The 18,042-nt window shown below is 38.1% G+C and overlaps 1 long non-coding RNA gene and 1 pseudogene across 1 annotated transcript; both read left to right on the top strand.

The window, feature by feature from the left end:
• Window positions 1-18,042, top strand: part of LOC117635306 — a 57,839-nt pseudogene that overhangs the window by 12,333 nt on the left and 27,464 nt on the right.
• LOC117635592 lies at window positions 16,055-16,943 on the top strand. The gene is made up of 3 exons (XR_004586903.1): window positions 16,055-16,233; window positions 16,323-16,521; window positions 16,837-16,943. It is a non-coding gene; the product is annotated as an uncharacterized LOC117635592 (long non-coding RNA).

Genomic DNA, 18,042 nt, shown 5'->3' with positions numbered 1-18,042 from the left:
ATAGACGACACAACCAAACACCTTTGGAGACAAAGTCAACATAGAAGAGGCAGAGAGATGATGGGTCAGTACCTGCATAGGAGTTTGGAAATCCAAAACTCGTGAAGGTAGACGATTCAAGAGATAGACTGCATAAGTAACATCATCCATCCAGAACCCCTTTGGAACTAATGCACCAAGCAGCAGAGCATGGGCGGCAACAAGGATCTGCCCATTTTTACGTTCAGCAACCCCATTCTGTTGCGGTGTTTGAGGGCAAGTAGTATCATGGAATACACCCTTCGTGTGAAAAAAATGGGATAACGCCGAATTAACAAATTCTCCACCGTTATCAGATCGAAAACCTTGATAGGAAGTATAAATTGAGTTTGAATCATCTGATAAAAACGCTGAAAAATTTCAACCACATCACTTTTATTTTTCATCCCATATAACCACACCATACGAGTGTAATCATCCACAAATAACACAAACCAGCGAACTCCCAAGGCTGTAGAAATAAGGGAAGGTCCCCGAACATCAGAATGAACTAAATCAAATGGCATAAGCTGTTTATTACAACTTGGAGGGTAGGATACTCGATGACTCCTAGCTAAAATACAAGTCTGACATTGGAAAGCAGACTCGTGACACCACCAAATAATGCAAGAAACAAATGTCATAAATGTCCAAAGGAGGCATGACCAAATCGGCAATGTAGCAACCAATTCCGGAGATGCTGAGAAGTTTCGGCACTACCAGCATGAAGAACCCGACTAGTTGCCACATCATCCACATAATAAAGCCCCCCATTTTTAGTACCACGACCAAAGATCTCCCGAGTCTGGATATCCTGTAGTAAGACAAAAGACGGATACATAAGTACAACGCAGTTTAACTGCTCAGTAACTTGCGGCACAAATAATAAATTACTAGACAAAGATGGAACCAGTAACACTTTGTCCAATGGTAAAGCAGGTGTCAAGAGTATAGAACCAGCCCCTGTGACAGGAGCAGTAACATTATTAGCAGTCAGAACATGATCACGATGAGGCGGAACAGTAGTAGAGAATAAAGCAGAATTATACATTATATGGTCAGTAGCTCCTGAATCAATAATCCAACCTATATCGCGGGTATCATGGGCATGGAAAAGCCTTGCCAAAGTTACCTAGAGGCTGAGGTGATGGAGTGCTTGAGATTGCGGTCAAAGTTGGAGGAGGAGTGGCAGTAAGAGGGCTATGCCTAGTGGTGATGTCAGCCACAGAAGTGGGGGCAACAGCCACATGACCTTTGCTGTCCAGTTGTTCCCTTTTTAAACGCCTCTGCTCCTTCTCCCAATCTGGTACTCCATGCAATGCCCAATAGGTGTCGATTGTATGTCTCTTTTCACCATAGTGATCACACTTCAGTTTGTTTTTCTTTTTTTTACAGAAGTCAGAAGACGAGGAGGAACAGCAGAAGAGCCAAACCCTGGAGGCCGAGAAACCAAAGCAGTGTTTTTGGAAGCAAACGCAACAGTAGATTCCCCAATCTTGGTGCCGGATCCAAGCATAGTAATCTGGAGTTGAGCCTCTCGATGAACCATAAAAAATACATTTTCAATACTTGGAACTTTATCACTCCGTAGAATATCATTGCGGACCTTGTCATAAGTATCGTCAAGGCCAGCCAAAAAATCATACACGCGTTCTACCAAAACAGCATCCTGAAAAGTCTTTATATCATCAGCACACTTCATCTGAAAAGGACGTCTCTTGTCCAATTCAAGCCAGATTGCCTTAAGTTCGGCAAAATAGGTAGAGACAGGATGACCCTTTTGCTTGAGATGGGTAGCCTGACATCGCAGTTCATAGAGCTGGGATATGTTAGAGCCATCATAAAACATCTAATTAACAACATCCCAAATTTCCTTAGCAGTAGGTAGAGTATGAAACATATTCAACAAACTGGGTTCCATAGTTCTCAGCATCCAACTTTTCACAACAGCATCAGCAATTTTTCACTTCCCATATTTCGGCTCTTTGGAATCAGGAGCATCAGTGTAGCCAGTTAGGTAACCCACGTTGCCTTGTGTAGTAGCATGAAGTTCGATCATTGAAGCCCATACCTCATAGTTGGATCCATTTAATTTGAATCCCATAGGTTGGTTGTTGGACGATTCGGTATGAACCGTAACAATAGGAGTAGAAGAAGAAGATTCAGTGATATCTAACATGGTGATAGATGGCAGCGGCAGCAAAAAATAATTAGGATTTAAACTTATATGTTTATTCTTCTCTCAAGGAGGAATATATATACTACATACAGAGTGGGCATAAAGAGTGGGTACAAATAAAAAAATATGTACAAAATCTTCTAATTCTACTCAAATTAGATAATTACAATATAAAATATAAATTCTATTCAGAATATGAACAAATTCTATTCCTAATAGGAACATTGACTCACGCCAACACGTATTACTTGTTTCAAGTTTATTATAATATTGGAAATTGTACATTCTGATAGTGACTTCAACAAACTGTCGACATCACCAATCTACAGCTTCCAAGTCATTGTCAACTTATGAAATCTGTCAAAGCTACTAAGACATGCCCAACTTGGTTAACAATGAAGAGTCTTATGTAGCATCTTTTGACAATAAGCTATTCAAGTTTACATGATATTAGAAGATTTACTTCAGGATTGTGCAATGAAAAGACAGATAGAGGACTACTGGTTTTAACTGGAGGTTTGTATTGCAGAGAGGTACTCAATAATCTTTAGAATTGGAAGTTTGTTTTGTATGTGAGATACTAGTTGATATTAATCCAGTGAAGAACATGCACTAGACAGATTGAAAATACAAAAACAAGTTTTAAGGCCTGGATAACAAGGAAGCTCACTGGGTACAGGCAGCTTATTGGACAGCAAGAAGGAAATCACTAAGGAAATTGTACACAGGTGAATGGGTATAAATCCTATTTACAGAAGAATATTCCTAAGATTCTCAGAAGTTGATGTCTGATTATATGTTTGGTTTGGTGGTGGCACAACAAATCTGAAATGTTCAAGAAGGATCATATATTATATTTCGATATTACAGTTTGAGTTCATGGCATGATGCAAGATTACTTTGCATGCTACAAGACACAATGTTTTTATAACAGTATATTAGACTCAGTATCTATTCGGTTGTAGAATGACAGCAGTTTCTTGGATACAGTTTAGTGATCAATGAAAGCATTGCACAAGGTTATATATACGATTAGGACAAATCTTGAAGTTTCCATGGTTGGCAATATGAATTATATGCACATGACAAGCTCTAAGGACTGCAAAGAGAAAGCATTGAGGGTTTTTGCATATTTTTAAAAGGAATACCTGTTTTGTCTACAGAAATGTTGAAAGAAAGACTCTCCAAGTAGACATTTGTTTTGGTTTTGATAGTTGCTGCAATAATCTGAAGAAGTATTGGACAGAAACTCATTGCACTTTTCCAAACCAACGAGCATGAATTTACTAGACAGTTTGATGCCTAGGATCAGTGGGAGCATTTTGTTTTGTTTCGATTGGATATTCACAAGAAGGTTGCATATGGTTATTAATAAAGTTTAGTTATTTTAATTGATTGCTTATTTTAAATTTTGACAAATGAATATGGTGATATCTATTTTGTGGAATAAGCTAGCTATAAAGAATGCATATGATATCTATTCATGAAAGTGTCAAGACTGTTTTTGCAAGAAGAGATTACAAAATCTCATAAAGAGGACTGCGATGATAATGACATTAAAACACATTTGGAGTAAGTCATGTTCTTCTTTTGGTTTTAATTTGCTGGAGTCTATGTGATAATAAAATATGTATGTGTAATTATAAATATCTTGGGTGACTAAACTCAATCCATCTTGATAGTTCTATGCAGTTTTTTTAATTGTTGACAGGGACTTGTTAAGGAACAATTCAATTCTTTTTGAGTTCAATGACCACACAGAAGTCAAACGAAGGCTTTGATAATTATTTGACCAAGTGGGAGAATGTTAGATATTTTATGTCTTAAACCACTTCTAATCGTCATAGGAGATCTAGGTCTTCGTATTCATTAAGAACTTGATTTGGTGTTTTGGTTTTAAGGGAAGTGTGTATTTCAGAAATCCTTGTTCCAACAGATTCCTTTTGTGTAATCGATTAGAGCACCTTATACCACTGCAATTTGGATAGCTCTTGTATTCCTTGACGGGCTAGGAATCTTGAGCTAATGCATATAAATATCAAGTCCCTGCTCAGACAATCAGACCAGCAAAAGGGCATTCAAAACCACATCTAGAATAATAGCTTAAAGGATCATTTTGAGTAGAACTTGGTTACTCTCTGTTCAACTATCATGGCAGCACCAATGGCTCACGATCAAGGTTAGTGTTTTAATATATGCAGCCCATATAGTTTACACCAATATCCCAAAATAAGTGCTGTTTTGACTCAGCATCCGTGGCTAGTTGATTTTCAGCCACAAATACACTGTGCCATGTGTTTGGTGCTACATATTAACAGCAAGTGTGTGGCTATTACATCAGCAATGGCCACCATTCAGATGCAGTGGCTACAACTCGATTTTCTATTTAAACAGGATGAGCTCGTGCCTTGCGCGGCTGGTCTGACCATTTGACACCTCTAAATGGATGGATGAATTACATTCGAACCTGGAGAACCAAGGCTAATTTTGGTTAATCATTGATCTGTGGCTGCCAACCAAAATCATAGATTGAAGAGTGAGTGAAAATTTCTACAGTTTTAAAAATAAAATACAATAAAATGGACGAAAATAAAAAAATTTCAAGATCTATATGACCCCAAAAGTAGGGCACGTTCCCTATTTTCTAGTTAGTGTTTGTTTGATGATATGTGGGGCTCAGAGTCAGTTATTTAATAATCTTGACATCGAATTTGTTGTTAATGGTGCTGGGTTTGACTCAGAAATAAAATGATGATGAATGATAGTGTTGATGATCTCCCAGAGGTTTTATTGGTTGAAATCATTTGTCGACTTTCTTGTATTAAGTTAGTTTTTCAATGCAAGTGCGTGTCCAAGCGTTGGTGTGAACTCATCTCTAGTTCTCATTTTGTTGGGCAATATGTACGTCGCCAACGTGATTTGAAAACGCCCATTTTAGGTACAGTAGTTGTAGACAATGGAACATTCTTTCGGATGGAAAACGAGGATGGTCTGATGAGTTTGCAGCTACCTGTTATTTCAGAAGCCGCACCAGAACAAAAATTATTTGTGGTAGGGGCGTGCAACGACTTAGTTTTGTGCTGCCCAAGCGAACTTGATCAACGTGATTATTACATTTGCAATCCATACACCAAGAAATGGGTTGCTCTTCCTCCCCCTCCTCGAATCCATAATTGGGTAAGCGTAGGGTTCATTTGTGATCCCTACTACAGCTACAACTCATCTTCCACCTTCGATGATGAGGTTTCCATTAATGCTGAATATAGGTGGAGGGTTGTGCGACTACGTCAAGAGTTCTATGTGGACATCTTCTTTTCTGAGACCGGTGAATGGAGGGAGTCCGTTAATGTGGTATGCGGCCTACGAAATTATTTTGATATCAAAACTGCTGGCGTTGCTTGCAATGGGAAGTTGTATTTTTCAGGTTCCGATCATGCATCCTCCTATATTCTGGAGTTGGATCCCTTCCAAGATATCAGTAATGGTGATGGTGATGGCAATCATATTATTGTTGACAAATGTCGGTTCAGTCTGGCACCTCTTGATATGTCGTCTGAAGTGCGGGGAAATTCCATTTCGTTGTATCGGGTTCTTGGTGCATGTCGAGGGCATTTGCGGGTGACCGAGTTTGTGCTTGGTAATCATTTGTGTGTATGGGAGTTGGATGCAGGTGGTGATAATTTGAAATGGCGTTTGGTGGTCGACAAAGTTCCCTTCTTCGAGGTGGATTCTTCCTATTATGAAGATGTTTCTTTGACGCCTCTAGATGAGTGTGCAAAAACTGCGATAGGTTTCCACCCGAGTATTGGGGATACCATCTACGTAGATGCTCAGAAAATTACCAGGTGGAACTTTGGTGCAAGAATGTTTGAGTTAGTTCCAGAGATTCCAAGTCAGGACTCGCGTTGGAATCTCAATTACATCCACCCATTTGTGCTCCCATGGTGGCCCACACCCGTTCTTAGCCTCTAAACTACTCTACTATAGCGAAAAGTGTGTAGAGCTCTAGCTCTGACTCTAGCTTTGATGCATGACCACCTTATTCCNATTCTCTGGTTACTGGCTCCTTTGGCTTTGGCTTGTGTTCGTATTGGTGCTTCGAGGTTTCGATTTTGGTGTAGTGGGTGATTATTGTGTGACTATCTTCGTATTTGTGCGCTTATTTTATTTGCCGATATGTGTGTTCTGGGTTTTTTTGTAGTTTGTTTTTTGTGTTTTTTTTTTTTTTGGTTGTATCTTGCATATTCATCCTGAGATGCTGAAGGATTCCTCAGGCATCCGACAATTTCCTTTAAATTGAATTCAATTTTGGACATCAATAATATGGTTGACAAAATTTCATTGGGTTGGAAGTTAGATCAGTCTCATATTTGTGATGCCATAATAGCTGATGGCGAACAAGTTCAGAGTAAGGGTTGTTGTGTTGCGGTTCCTTTAGCCATCGGGACTTGTGTATATACCTCCGATATGTTTGCTTTGCCATTTGGAGGCTGTGACATTGTGTTAGGGGTTCAATGGTTGAGAACTTTTGGTCCAATCTTGTGGGACTTTGAGAGATTAACTATGAAGTTTTGGCATGGGAATGAGCAAATTTGTTTGTCCAGTTCTAAGCCTCAGCCTCCACAACCTATTTCTTGTCATTAGATGGACAAGTTGTTGCATTCAGGTTGTTATGGTGTGATTCTCTGTGCTGTAGAATGTGAAAATATGACCAAACCTGCAGATGATTTATCCTCACCACAACAGAATGAATTGCAAGCCTTGTTGGATTCTTTTTCTGCAGTCTTTGGCACCCCAAGTACTCTACCTCCTATGAGAGAACATGATCATCGGATCCGACTGATTTATGGTTGTAAACCACCAAGCATTAGACCATATGCTTATGGACCACTTCAAAAGTCAGAAATTGAAAAGTGCATCAAAGAGCTGCTGGACTCTGGATTTATAAGGAACAGTCATAGTCCTTTTTCTTCTCCTGTTTTGTTGGTCAAGAAGAAGGATAGCACATGGAGAATGCGCATGGATTACAGACAGTTAAACGAGTTAACTATAAAGGATAAATATCCAATTCCACTTATTGATGATCTGTTGGATGAATTGCATGGAGCAAAGTATTTTTCCAAATTGGACTTGAGGAGTGGCTATCATCATATTAGAGTTCATCCAGAAGATATTGAAAAAACAGCTTTTCGGACTCATGAGGGACATTATGAATTCCTTGTTATGCCCTTTGGTTTGACAAATGCTCTTGCCACATTTCAAAGTTTGATGAATGAGATTTTCCGAAATTGTTTACGGCAGTTTGTCTTGGTATTTTTTGATGATATTCTCGTTTACAGTACTTCATGGTCAAATCATTTGAGGCATTTACATACTATTTTGGAAATTTTGAAGCATCATCAACTTTTTGTCAAGATGTCCAAGTGTGCCTTTGGAGTTTCTACTATTGAATATTTGGGCCACATCGTCTCTAGGCAAGGAGTTTCAGCTGATCCTTCCAAATTAAACGCAGTTGTTGATTGGCCTGTACCTACTTTTGTTAAAAGTTTGAGAGGATTTTTGGGTCTCACAGGCTATTTTCAAAAATTTATTCCTCACTATGGTAGGGAAAGTTTCCCTTTGACTCAGTTAACCAAGAAGGATGGATTTTTGTGGACTCTAGAGGCTACTGCTGCCTTTCACAAACTCAAGGAACTCATGTTTCAGAATAGTCCTCAGTCTTGATTCGGTTTGGAGGACCAAAGTTTTTGCTGCTCATCACTCAGTTCCTACGGCTGGTCATGCTAGTTTCTTGAAGACTTATCAAAGGCTTTCTCGGAGTTTTTATTGGCCAGGTATGAAACATGATGTGCAGAAAATGGTAGCTGAATGTCCAACTGTCAACAACACAAGTATGAAATTGTGACTCCTGCTGGATTATTGCAACCCTTGCCTATACCAGATGAGGTGTGGATTGATATCTCAATGGATTTTATTGTTGGATTACCCCCTTGCCAAGGGAAATCTGTTATTTTTGTGGTAGTTGATCATCTGAGCAACTATGCCATCCTTATTCAGCTGCTACCATTGCTCAGCTCTTTGTGGACCATGTGTTTAAGTTACATGGTATGCCTAGCTCCATTGTTTGTGACAGGGATCCAATATTTGTTAGTGACTTATGGAAAGAATTCTTTAAATTGCATCATGTAGTCTTACAGATGAGCTCTGGTTACCATCCACAAATTGATGGCCAAACTGAAGTGGTTAATCGGTGTTGGGAGACCTATTTGAGGTGCTTTGCTGCAGCTCAACCCAAAAAATGGTTGCTTTGGTTATCTTGGGCTGAATTTAGCTATAATACAGCCTATCATACATCAACCAAGTTAACCCCATTTGAAGTTGTTTATGGTCGGCCCCCACCCACGGTTACACCATATGAGCCAAGCATTACAAGATTCGCCAATGTTGACAGAAGCTTGGCTGCGTGAGACAAATTGTTGACCTTGCTGAAATCTAATCTCCTTATGGCACAGAATCGAATGAAGACACAAGCTGATAAACATCGCTTCGAAAGAGAATTTCAGGTTGGGGATATGGTGTATTTGCGATTGGTACCTTATCGGTTACAGTCCTTGGCTGCTCACTCATACCAGCCGAAATTTTATGGACCTTATGAGATACTGGAGAAGTTGGTGTTGGCGTGACTTGTGGATATTGACTTACTTTCCTTACACACCAAGAATTCCTATTATAATTGTAATTGATTTACTTTAATTCCTGATTTCAAACTGCAAATAGATTTAGGAATTTATTATTTACTTGCCCATTCAGGTTTCGTTGTATTATAAATATGACCTCCTACAAGGAGAAGAATACACAGAAAATTCCCACAAACAAATATTCTCTCATAGTTTTCATATTTTAGCATGGTATCAGAGCCTAGTTCGATCTAGGGACCTGTGCTTGTGTTCTTCTTGAAATTTAAGTGCTCTTCTCCCCCCTTGAGAGGGGGGAGGGGGAGTGAAAGGGATATGTTTATTGACCTATCCCAATTACCTTGACATATTTCCATGAAGATGTTGCTTATTTCTTGACTCCGACGACCCCTTCTCTTCAAGGGGAGAGGAGGATTGAAGAGAAGTTGTGTCTGAGTGAATTAGCTAAAGTTTATATGGAAGAATTTATTGTTGCCATTGTCTCTACTGCCGTGCTCACAGGGTTTCTGTGTTCTGCCTTATCTACAGCCGTGCTCACAGGGTTTCTGTGTTCTGCCTTATCTACAGCCGTGCTCACAGGGTTTCTGTGTTTTGCTATGTGCCCTATTTTTTAGGGTTTGCTCTTGTGTTTCCGCTGTGAACTTTGTTTTAGTTTGTCACTTGTTTCACTCGTGGTTGATTAAAAGATCTTCTCTACAATTGGTGCTTCTCAAGTATGGTGTCCTGTGACTCGCTTGTCAAGTTGGGCCTGCGAAATATCTTTGCCCAACTTGAGGGGGAGTGTTGGCGAGTCCTTATTTCATAAGAATTTTGGTTACTTACCAATTATATTTTGTCCTATTGTAATAGATATTATTTTATTTAGTGTTATGGGGGTTGATGATTTTTTCAACCCTCATGGAGGTAGCACCACCGACTCATTCTCTTATTCTCCACCAACCATCGTTGAGTTGAGTGCCCAGATGGCTCCGCTCCTACAGATGCAGACTTTGACCCCGAACCCGATCCAGACCTCGACTCCGACCCCGACCTCGACGAAGACGACCCCGACCTCGACTCCGAAGGACGACCCCGACCCCGACTTCGAAGACGACCCCGACCTCGACTTCGAAGACGACCCCGACCCCGACCCGGATCCGACCCCGACCCCGACTCCGAAGACGACCCCGACCCAGAATTTGTCTCTGATTCAGACCCTGATCTTGATTTCGACTCCGACTCCGGCCTCGACTCAGCTCAGATTCCGATCCCAATTCCTACTCAACCTGTATCCTATGCATCTTCCGCTGCACAGATTATGACTTCTCGACTAACGACCCCGACACATGGACCAGATTGCGCATTTTGTGAAATCCGAGGATCAATTGGCGGATATTTTGACAAAGGCGATTTCCAGTAAAGCATTCCACAATTCACTAGATCAGTTGGGTATTGGCGACATCTATGCACCAACGTGAGGGGGAGTGTTGGCGTGACTTGTGGATATTGACTTACTTTCCTTACACACCAAGAATTCCTATTATAATTGTAATTGATTTACTTTAATTCCTGATTTCCTACTGCAAATAGATTTAGGAATTTATTATTTACTTGCCCATTCAGGTTTCGTTGTATTATAAATATGACCTCCTACAAGGAGAAGAATACACAGAAAATTCCCACAAACAAATATTCTCTCATAGTTTTCATATTTTAGCAGTTGGGACCAGTGGCTTACAAACTCCAATTGGCTACTGGTTGTAAGATCCACCCCGTATTTCATGTCTCTTGTTTAAAGAAGCATTTGGGAACTCACGTGACTCCTTCGTTAACATTACCTCGAATTACGGAAGATGGTATTGTGCAAGATGAGCCACTGGCTATTTTGGAAAGGAAGTTAGTCAAACGTGGTAATGCTGCAGGGGTGGATGTCTTAGTGCATTGGAAGGGTCACACACTAGAGGATGCCACGTGAGAGGACTACCATGACCTCAAGGCCAGATTTCCAGATTTCATTGCCCAGGTTGAAGCTGCTTTCAATTCCAGATGAATCATGTTGCACTTTCTGTAGCACCTCTGTTTTTGTTCTAATAAGTTTTCAATGCTTGTAAACTTAGCTTTAAAGGGAGGGGTAATGATAGGAATTAGGAGTTGGAGCCAAAACTGTAAAATAGTTTTGGATAGTTAGTTAGCCACGTGTCAAGTTTTAGTTGGGGAATCTGTTACAATTACTGTTGTATCCTCTACGGTGGTTTTATTACCAATTGGGGAGCCATTGTACGTCTTGTTGGGAAATATACAGAAAATATTCTTTGGGTTCTCTCTGTTCTTGGTTAATGTCTAAGGTTGAAAGATAGAGTCCTATCAGAAAGTAACTAGCCTTCAGATTCAATTGCAGTAAGGTATCTATGCCATTCCTTCGTGTTTCCTCAGGAAGACATGATAAGATCAAATCCAAAATTGAATCTTTATGAATGCCTTCAAGATAAGTCTGCAAAGCCTCTATTTCTGTTTGGATTGGTAATCCTTATGAAAGGGCATCTTCTAGTGCAAGTGCTCCCTGCAAAGAACCACAAAACATATCATTGTCAAGAAGTAACTTATAGGCTTAGAAAATCACTGATGAGGTTAATACACATTAAGTTCTCTTCTAAATAAAACGTTGGGAGTGAATGGAAAGAATAATAATATTCACCAATTCGACATAGAATGCAAGCTTGTGAGCAGAGTGAGTCTGACGAGCTTCTTCAGACCTTGCATAGATTGCCACACACAAGGCATTTATCTACAAAAAGTACCTAAACATCCTTATTAGAGACATTAATACAGACAAACGTACCATGTACCACCCAATGTAGAACTATTTAAGCAAGATTCATCAGTTATTATCTCAAATACATGCCTTAACCCTCTGAACAAGGCTTTATAATCTAGAAAAGCGAGCAAAACTAGAAGCACATTTATATATTTAAAACAGTTTACTAAAACCCTTTTTTCTGGTTTTAAATAATCCCTCAATATAATTGTGTCACCATTTTCACTAAAACCCTTTTTATTCCAGACAGTTCAAATATAAATCAACAACAAATTAGGACCATAAATCCACATTTTGGTGTTTTTATCCATTCTTAGGTGATTTGAGCATGCATCTTACATGAAGATTTGCTTATGCCATTTTCTCAATCTGGGATGTCTTCTCACTTGCAATGGCTGCTGCCTACATATATATATATCACATTTGCTGACGTGGCATACATATATATATATATCACAAAACATCCCTGAGGTTTACAAACTTATCACAAATGGTCCCTATGAAATTTTTTTTATTTTTTAATTTAAAATTCATAAAATTTTGATTTTCTTTTTAAAATTATTTATAAATGAAAAAATCATTTATAGAAGGATTTTAATCTTGAGGACCATTTATGAACCCTAAACCTTTAGTTTTTTTCATTTTAAAATTTTATGAATTTTAAATTATTTTTTAAAAACTTCATTAGTTTGTTGATGTGGCATATATATGGAGCCAACATCTACAATAATATAATGTCACATGTATTTAAAATTTAACATATATTTTAAAATAATTATAATTCATAAAATTTTAAAAAGAAAACAAAAATTTTATGAATTTTAATTTTAAAAAATTAAAAATTTTCATAAGGACCATTTGTGATAGGTGTGTGAACCTCAAGGATGTTTTGTGATATACATATATGCCACGTCAGCAAACTAACAGAGTTTTTGACGGAACCTAACGGCAGGGACCATTTGTGATCATGCATATTAACCTTAACGACCACGAATGACAAAAAATAATATTAAGGATGCAATCTGATAGTTTCATAAACCTTAGAGACGTTTTGTGATAATAAACCTATAGATTATAATAATAGGTAAGCCTGTGGTGGCAGTTCATTTGGGGGCCATCAAGGCAACAAGAAAGTCTCTGTAATCCCACGATGGGATGTTGTCACTGTCACATAGTGCATCTCTGAGTTCATACAAAAACACAATAATCTTTAATTGAGAATAAGGGAGAAGAAAGAAGAAGACATATGAAAAGCACTTACCTTGCACTTGTAGAAGATTTCTAGATGAGAAAGAATGATAGAGGGTTTGGGGTTAGAGAGAATCGCAAGGATTTGGGGTCGGATAGAACCAGAGGGGGTTTTGGGTTATTTGAAAGATAAACCAACCCCAGAGGTCATGGAATAGTACCAATAACCTAAGAAGCTATTTTAGAAAAACAGATTATGAAATAAAACATCAACCCATCCATAATTCATTTTATACAAAGGAAGGAGAAACATAACCAACATCGAAGAATAGAATTCACGACCTAAGACGATGTGGAATAGGATCAATATTATTGACAAAAGTAGGGGAGTAACACATACGTTCATCTACCCAGCAGTCATGACCATGTTTAAAAATAAATAGCAAACACGAACCATTTTCATATATTGGATCCAAAACCATTGGCATGCTCAAGAAATAACTTTCTGCAAACGTTTTTCGGTGCACCTGTGTCAGCTTGTCTAATGACCGATTCTTATAGGCCAACTACCCCTATCAGAATCACAATTATATCCAACTCACCTCATACGCTAGTGAGAGTGTTCATTTACCAGTTACACCCTGTCGACTAAACTTTGCACGTAGGATATTGCTAAAGCTGGGCCGCATAACCCCTTCGAAGTATGCATCCAATGCAGGATGGATGCTACGCCCCCATCACCCACATGTCATCTAGGATATTGCTCACAAGCAAGCACCCTCCAATCTCAACTATCCATAATGACAACAAAAAATAAAAATAAAGAAAAAATAAAAAATCTCAAGCATCCATAAAACCAAGCACATATGGCAACCAAAATAATGCAACTTTTGCACACAACATTATTTATCATGTCATACATACACAAAATACAAGTTCAGGAGTGAATCCCCCTACCTGAAATCCAAAGCTTAAGACTGACTTGTGGTATGTGCCTTCAAGCTCAAATTTTCCTTGCTTGGGCAACTAATTCCTAGTCCAACATTCAAATATGTTACTAAAAATTCTTTTTTTAAATTTAGTCCTTATACTTATACTTATACTTATCTTTAATTGCACTTTGATCCTCATACTTATCAATAATTTCTGTTATTTACACTTTGGCCCTTATACTTTTTCCAAATTACATTTTATCCTTCATACTTTTTAATACTTGTAAATAGATCCTTGAAGTCTCAAGTAATTGCAATATAGTCCATGTACTTTATGAAAATCACAAAATCATCCCAAAGTCCTTGAATTTCCATTCATGATCCCAAAACGGTAAGTTTCACGGTACGGTATGGTTTGAAAATGTGCGAGTTCTTTTACGTCTTTTCTTTTTCCACATTCATTTTTTAATATGGTCATAAAAGTATGCAGCTAGTTTCTCAATACAAACTTGAGAAGGTAACAACAAATTCCCAATAAGATCAGGTTCTCATATTAATTTTCAGAAAAGAATAACACGACAAGGGCTTCTCCAACTTCACATGCAAGTCAGTAAGGAAGGCCATAGAGAATTAGGATCACCACTTCCTGAATTGTCTCATCAATGACTCGATGCAGATTGGCTATGAACCTTTTCTTGTGAACATGGGAGTCACCCCACAAATACAAAGGAAGCTGGTCAGAATCACAAGTCAAAATTACAAGCTAAGACCGCAAGGAAAAACCCTAACAGAGGAGAGAGAAAGAAAGAACAAAAATGATGAGAGGAGAAAAGGAGAGGAGATGGGAGGAAAAGAGGAAATGATGAGAGAGGAGGATCTCCTGCCAGAGGGACGGTCACATGAACATGGTAACCTGGGCCATAGTCTAGGGAACATTTTTTTATATAGACTAAATTAATCTTGTCATGCCCCGGATCCGGGAGTCGGCAGAAACCCCGAGCCCGGCGCGTGAGAAAAAAATAAAAACATTCTGTCACGCCCCGGACCCGAGGGTTGGCAGAAACCCCGCGCCCGGGGGGTGAGAAAATAAAATAAAAAGAAGCCGAGACATGGGTTTAAAATAAACTTCTCTTATAAAAATAGCTTCCAAAATCTTACAACTTTACAATAAATAAATACAGCTCTTACTCTCATTTAATTCAGCCTCAACTGGTTAACTCATTTTCTTGCCCACTAATTCATCTGAAAAATTAAACAGGGTGAGGGATGAGCAACCACAGCTCAGTAGGGACATGAGACCTTACCACAGTAAATTGATATAACTAAATTAAGTGACATGCAATCACACAGCCAAATATCATATTAATAATAATAATAATGTATGAATGCTCTTCATCTACTCCCGTTAATTCATATAACTGGACAAGCAGACCTGCAAGTCCCATACCATGCTTATACCACTTGGTCCCGAGTGCCCATTTATATGAACTAACACCCATTTCAATCATTCCATAATTCCCCTTTTGTTAGTCATTTTGTCTAACTCCCTTTCGCCAGTCCCGAATCACCCAATAAAAACATGTGCACTGTGGGATCCCTGAGGCCTGGTACCTGCCAAGAGTTAGACTCAACTACACAAAAGACTATATCCATTACCCCTCTTTTCCATTATTATCTTCTCCACCCAACAACTCCAACCAATTACCATGACGTGATATAATTATGCCTTCCATGTATCTCACAACAATGTAACATTTAAACATCATCAATGTACATATAATCATATCACGCATAATATAGTGCTCATGAAATTTAATTAGATCAATCTCTGTAAAAGGCCCTCAAGAAACCTCTACCTCGATTCCAAAGCATTGCTTCAATTTAAAAAAAACACAAGCAAAGTCCTATAACTAGGTTTTGTTTTTGTTTTTTTTTTTTTTTGTTTTTTGTTTTTTTGGTTCTGAGATTTACGATTGAGGTTTATAACTAGGGATTTGTAATTCGGGCTTATCAGTTTTTCAGTTATCTAAAAATTTAATTTTGTATTAATCTGAAACTCTTCATTTCCTTCTCTTTATTTCAACAGATTTTTGATGCCTCTCTTTTTTCCACCAAATTTAAGTTTTGGTGCGAGTTATTCCCTTCCAAAAGCCCTCGTATACTCTCTGCGACCCTAACCCCAAATCCAAAACCTCTCATATCTTCTTAGACTCTCCTCTCTCTCTCTCTCTCTCTCTCTCTCTCTCTCTCTCTCTCTCTCTCTCTCTCTCTCTCACTTTGGTTTTTCTCTTTGATTAAACGATTATTTAGCCAACAAGGGTTTCAGTGAGAGATTTGGGGCCCTTCCTATTTCAAATGCCCACATCTGTTCTTTGGGATGAAAGTTTATGAAGTTGAACTCATTTTTGTTTTTCTGGTTTGGTTCAGGTCACTGCTACACGAGTTTATAATTATCATATTGTATGTCATACGTCCTTTATAGAACACTGTTACTAATCATAGTATATGCTCTGTAGATCAAATGCTTTCCAGAAAAAGAAGAAGAAGTTTCACATGTAGAGGAGAATGTCAGATTTCATGGCTCTGATGGATTTTTTATTCATTTCCACTTCCAGGTATATTGTTATTTCTTCAGATTGGTTGTGTTTTATTAGTTCTGGTAGCATGCAAGGGAGGCCAAAGAGGAAATCGTTTTGTTGAACTCAACTTATTGAGGTGGGTAGTTTTACTAATGTGTTATCCCTTGTCTTTTTTTGTTCTTATTATTATGTTCTTCTTTGATTCATTTGAAGTCCTGTTTTGTGTTGAGTGATATAGAGTATGATTTCTTCATTCACTTAGAAAATGACCAACTGCATGCCACTGTTAATAGAGAAAGAATGATGGTGATTGGTAATTTGCATTGATTTGTTTTTTTGTTTTTTTGTTTTTTTTTTGTTTTTTTGTATTTGTTTGGACATTATTATATTCTATGCACACTGTCTTTTTGGATCTCACTGAGATAATTTCTTTTGATTCCTTATTGTACAGGACAAGCTGATGTTCTAGTCTACTTGGAACTTAACCTGTAGTTTTTGTATGCCTTTTGTTTTTTTTCCTTATATATATATATATATATATATGTGCATTTAAATTATAGTGCAGATCCTTATTATAAAAACTGTGTTGTATACACTTTCATTTTTTATGCTGGCTTTCATTCTTTTTCTGTAGAAAGAATTAATACTTTTTTCTCTTTATAATTATTGTTGAGTGACTGACTTGGAATTTTCTGTTAAGGACATCCTCAATATCCATTGTTAAGAACAAACTTTTTAAATCTGCAGCTTCCACAAATGGTCCTTTGTTTAAATTTCACAGAATTTGAAATTCAGAAATTATTTACATTTCTGCGGTTTCATAAATTTCCCAACTTGTAAACGAGCACTTGCTTGTTGTCATTGATCGTTGAAAAAGTTTTGGGTTTTTCTCTCACTCTGCAATTTGCTTTTTCGGTTTATGGGGATGTCCTTTTGGTTCGTAAGAAAGTTTCTTTCTTTCTTTCTTTTCAAAACAAGTTTCTTGGGGTTGTACTTAGTTTTATCTGCAACCTCGCTCTCTGTTTTATTTTTGAAATAGTGAAGCAAATATTATGAAGGCTTACTACTGCTATATAAGAGGTGCATGCGGTCTTGTGTTGTTCTTCTTCCAGAATTCTAAGGGAAGCTGCTTGCTTGAGGCTTACCTTACCACAGAGAAGAAACACAACACAAGGCATGCACTCTTGTCTTTGTGGTTGTAGTACCTACCTAATATACACGTATATTATATATATATATATATGTGTGTATATAGTAGCTAGCAGACATGGACGATGGTGTTGTCAGCTAGAATACGTGAATCTTTGTCTACTTTCTGACTAGGGGTTTTTGAAGAGCGTTGAGGTTAGATCGTTGGTGAATGTTATTTGGTTTAAAGAAGTGGGTTTTGGGTAGTTGGATTTTAAATGTTGTTGGTTGGATTTGATTCTGGGATTTGGAAAAGGTGAATGTTGTTAGGGTTTTGATGCAGATAAAAACAAGGGGAGAGATAGATAGATTTGGCTAGGTGGGTTTGGGTGAGGTTTTGGATTGTATCTGTTGGATTTGAAGATTTTTATATATATTACTTATAAGGGAAATCTCAATCTAAGACACTATGCAACAGCAACCAAACAAAGAACCAGAGAGAGAGAGAGAGAGATGAAACAATTATACT

The sequence above is a fragment of the Prunus dulcis genome, chromosome 7, assembly GCF_902201215.1.
Source record: "Prunus dulcis chromosome 7, ALMONDv2, whole genome shotgun sequence".
NCBI classification, from domain to species: domain Eukaryota; kingdom Viridiplantae; phylum Streptophyta; class Magnoliopsida; order Rosales; family Rosaceae; genus Prunus; species Prunus dulcis.
The sequence above is the reverse complement of the archived record's forward strand: the minus strand, read 5'-3'. Positions and strand labels throughout refer to the sequence as shown.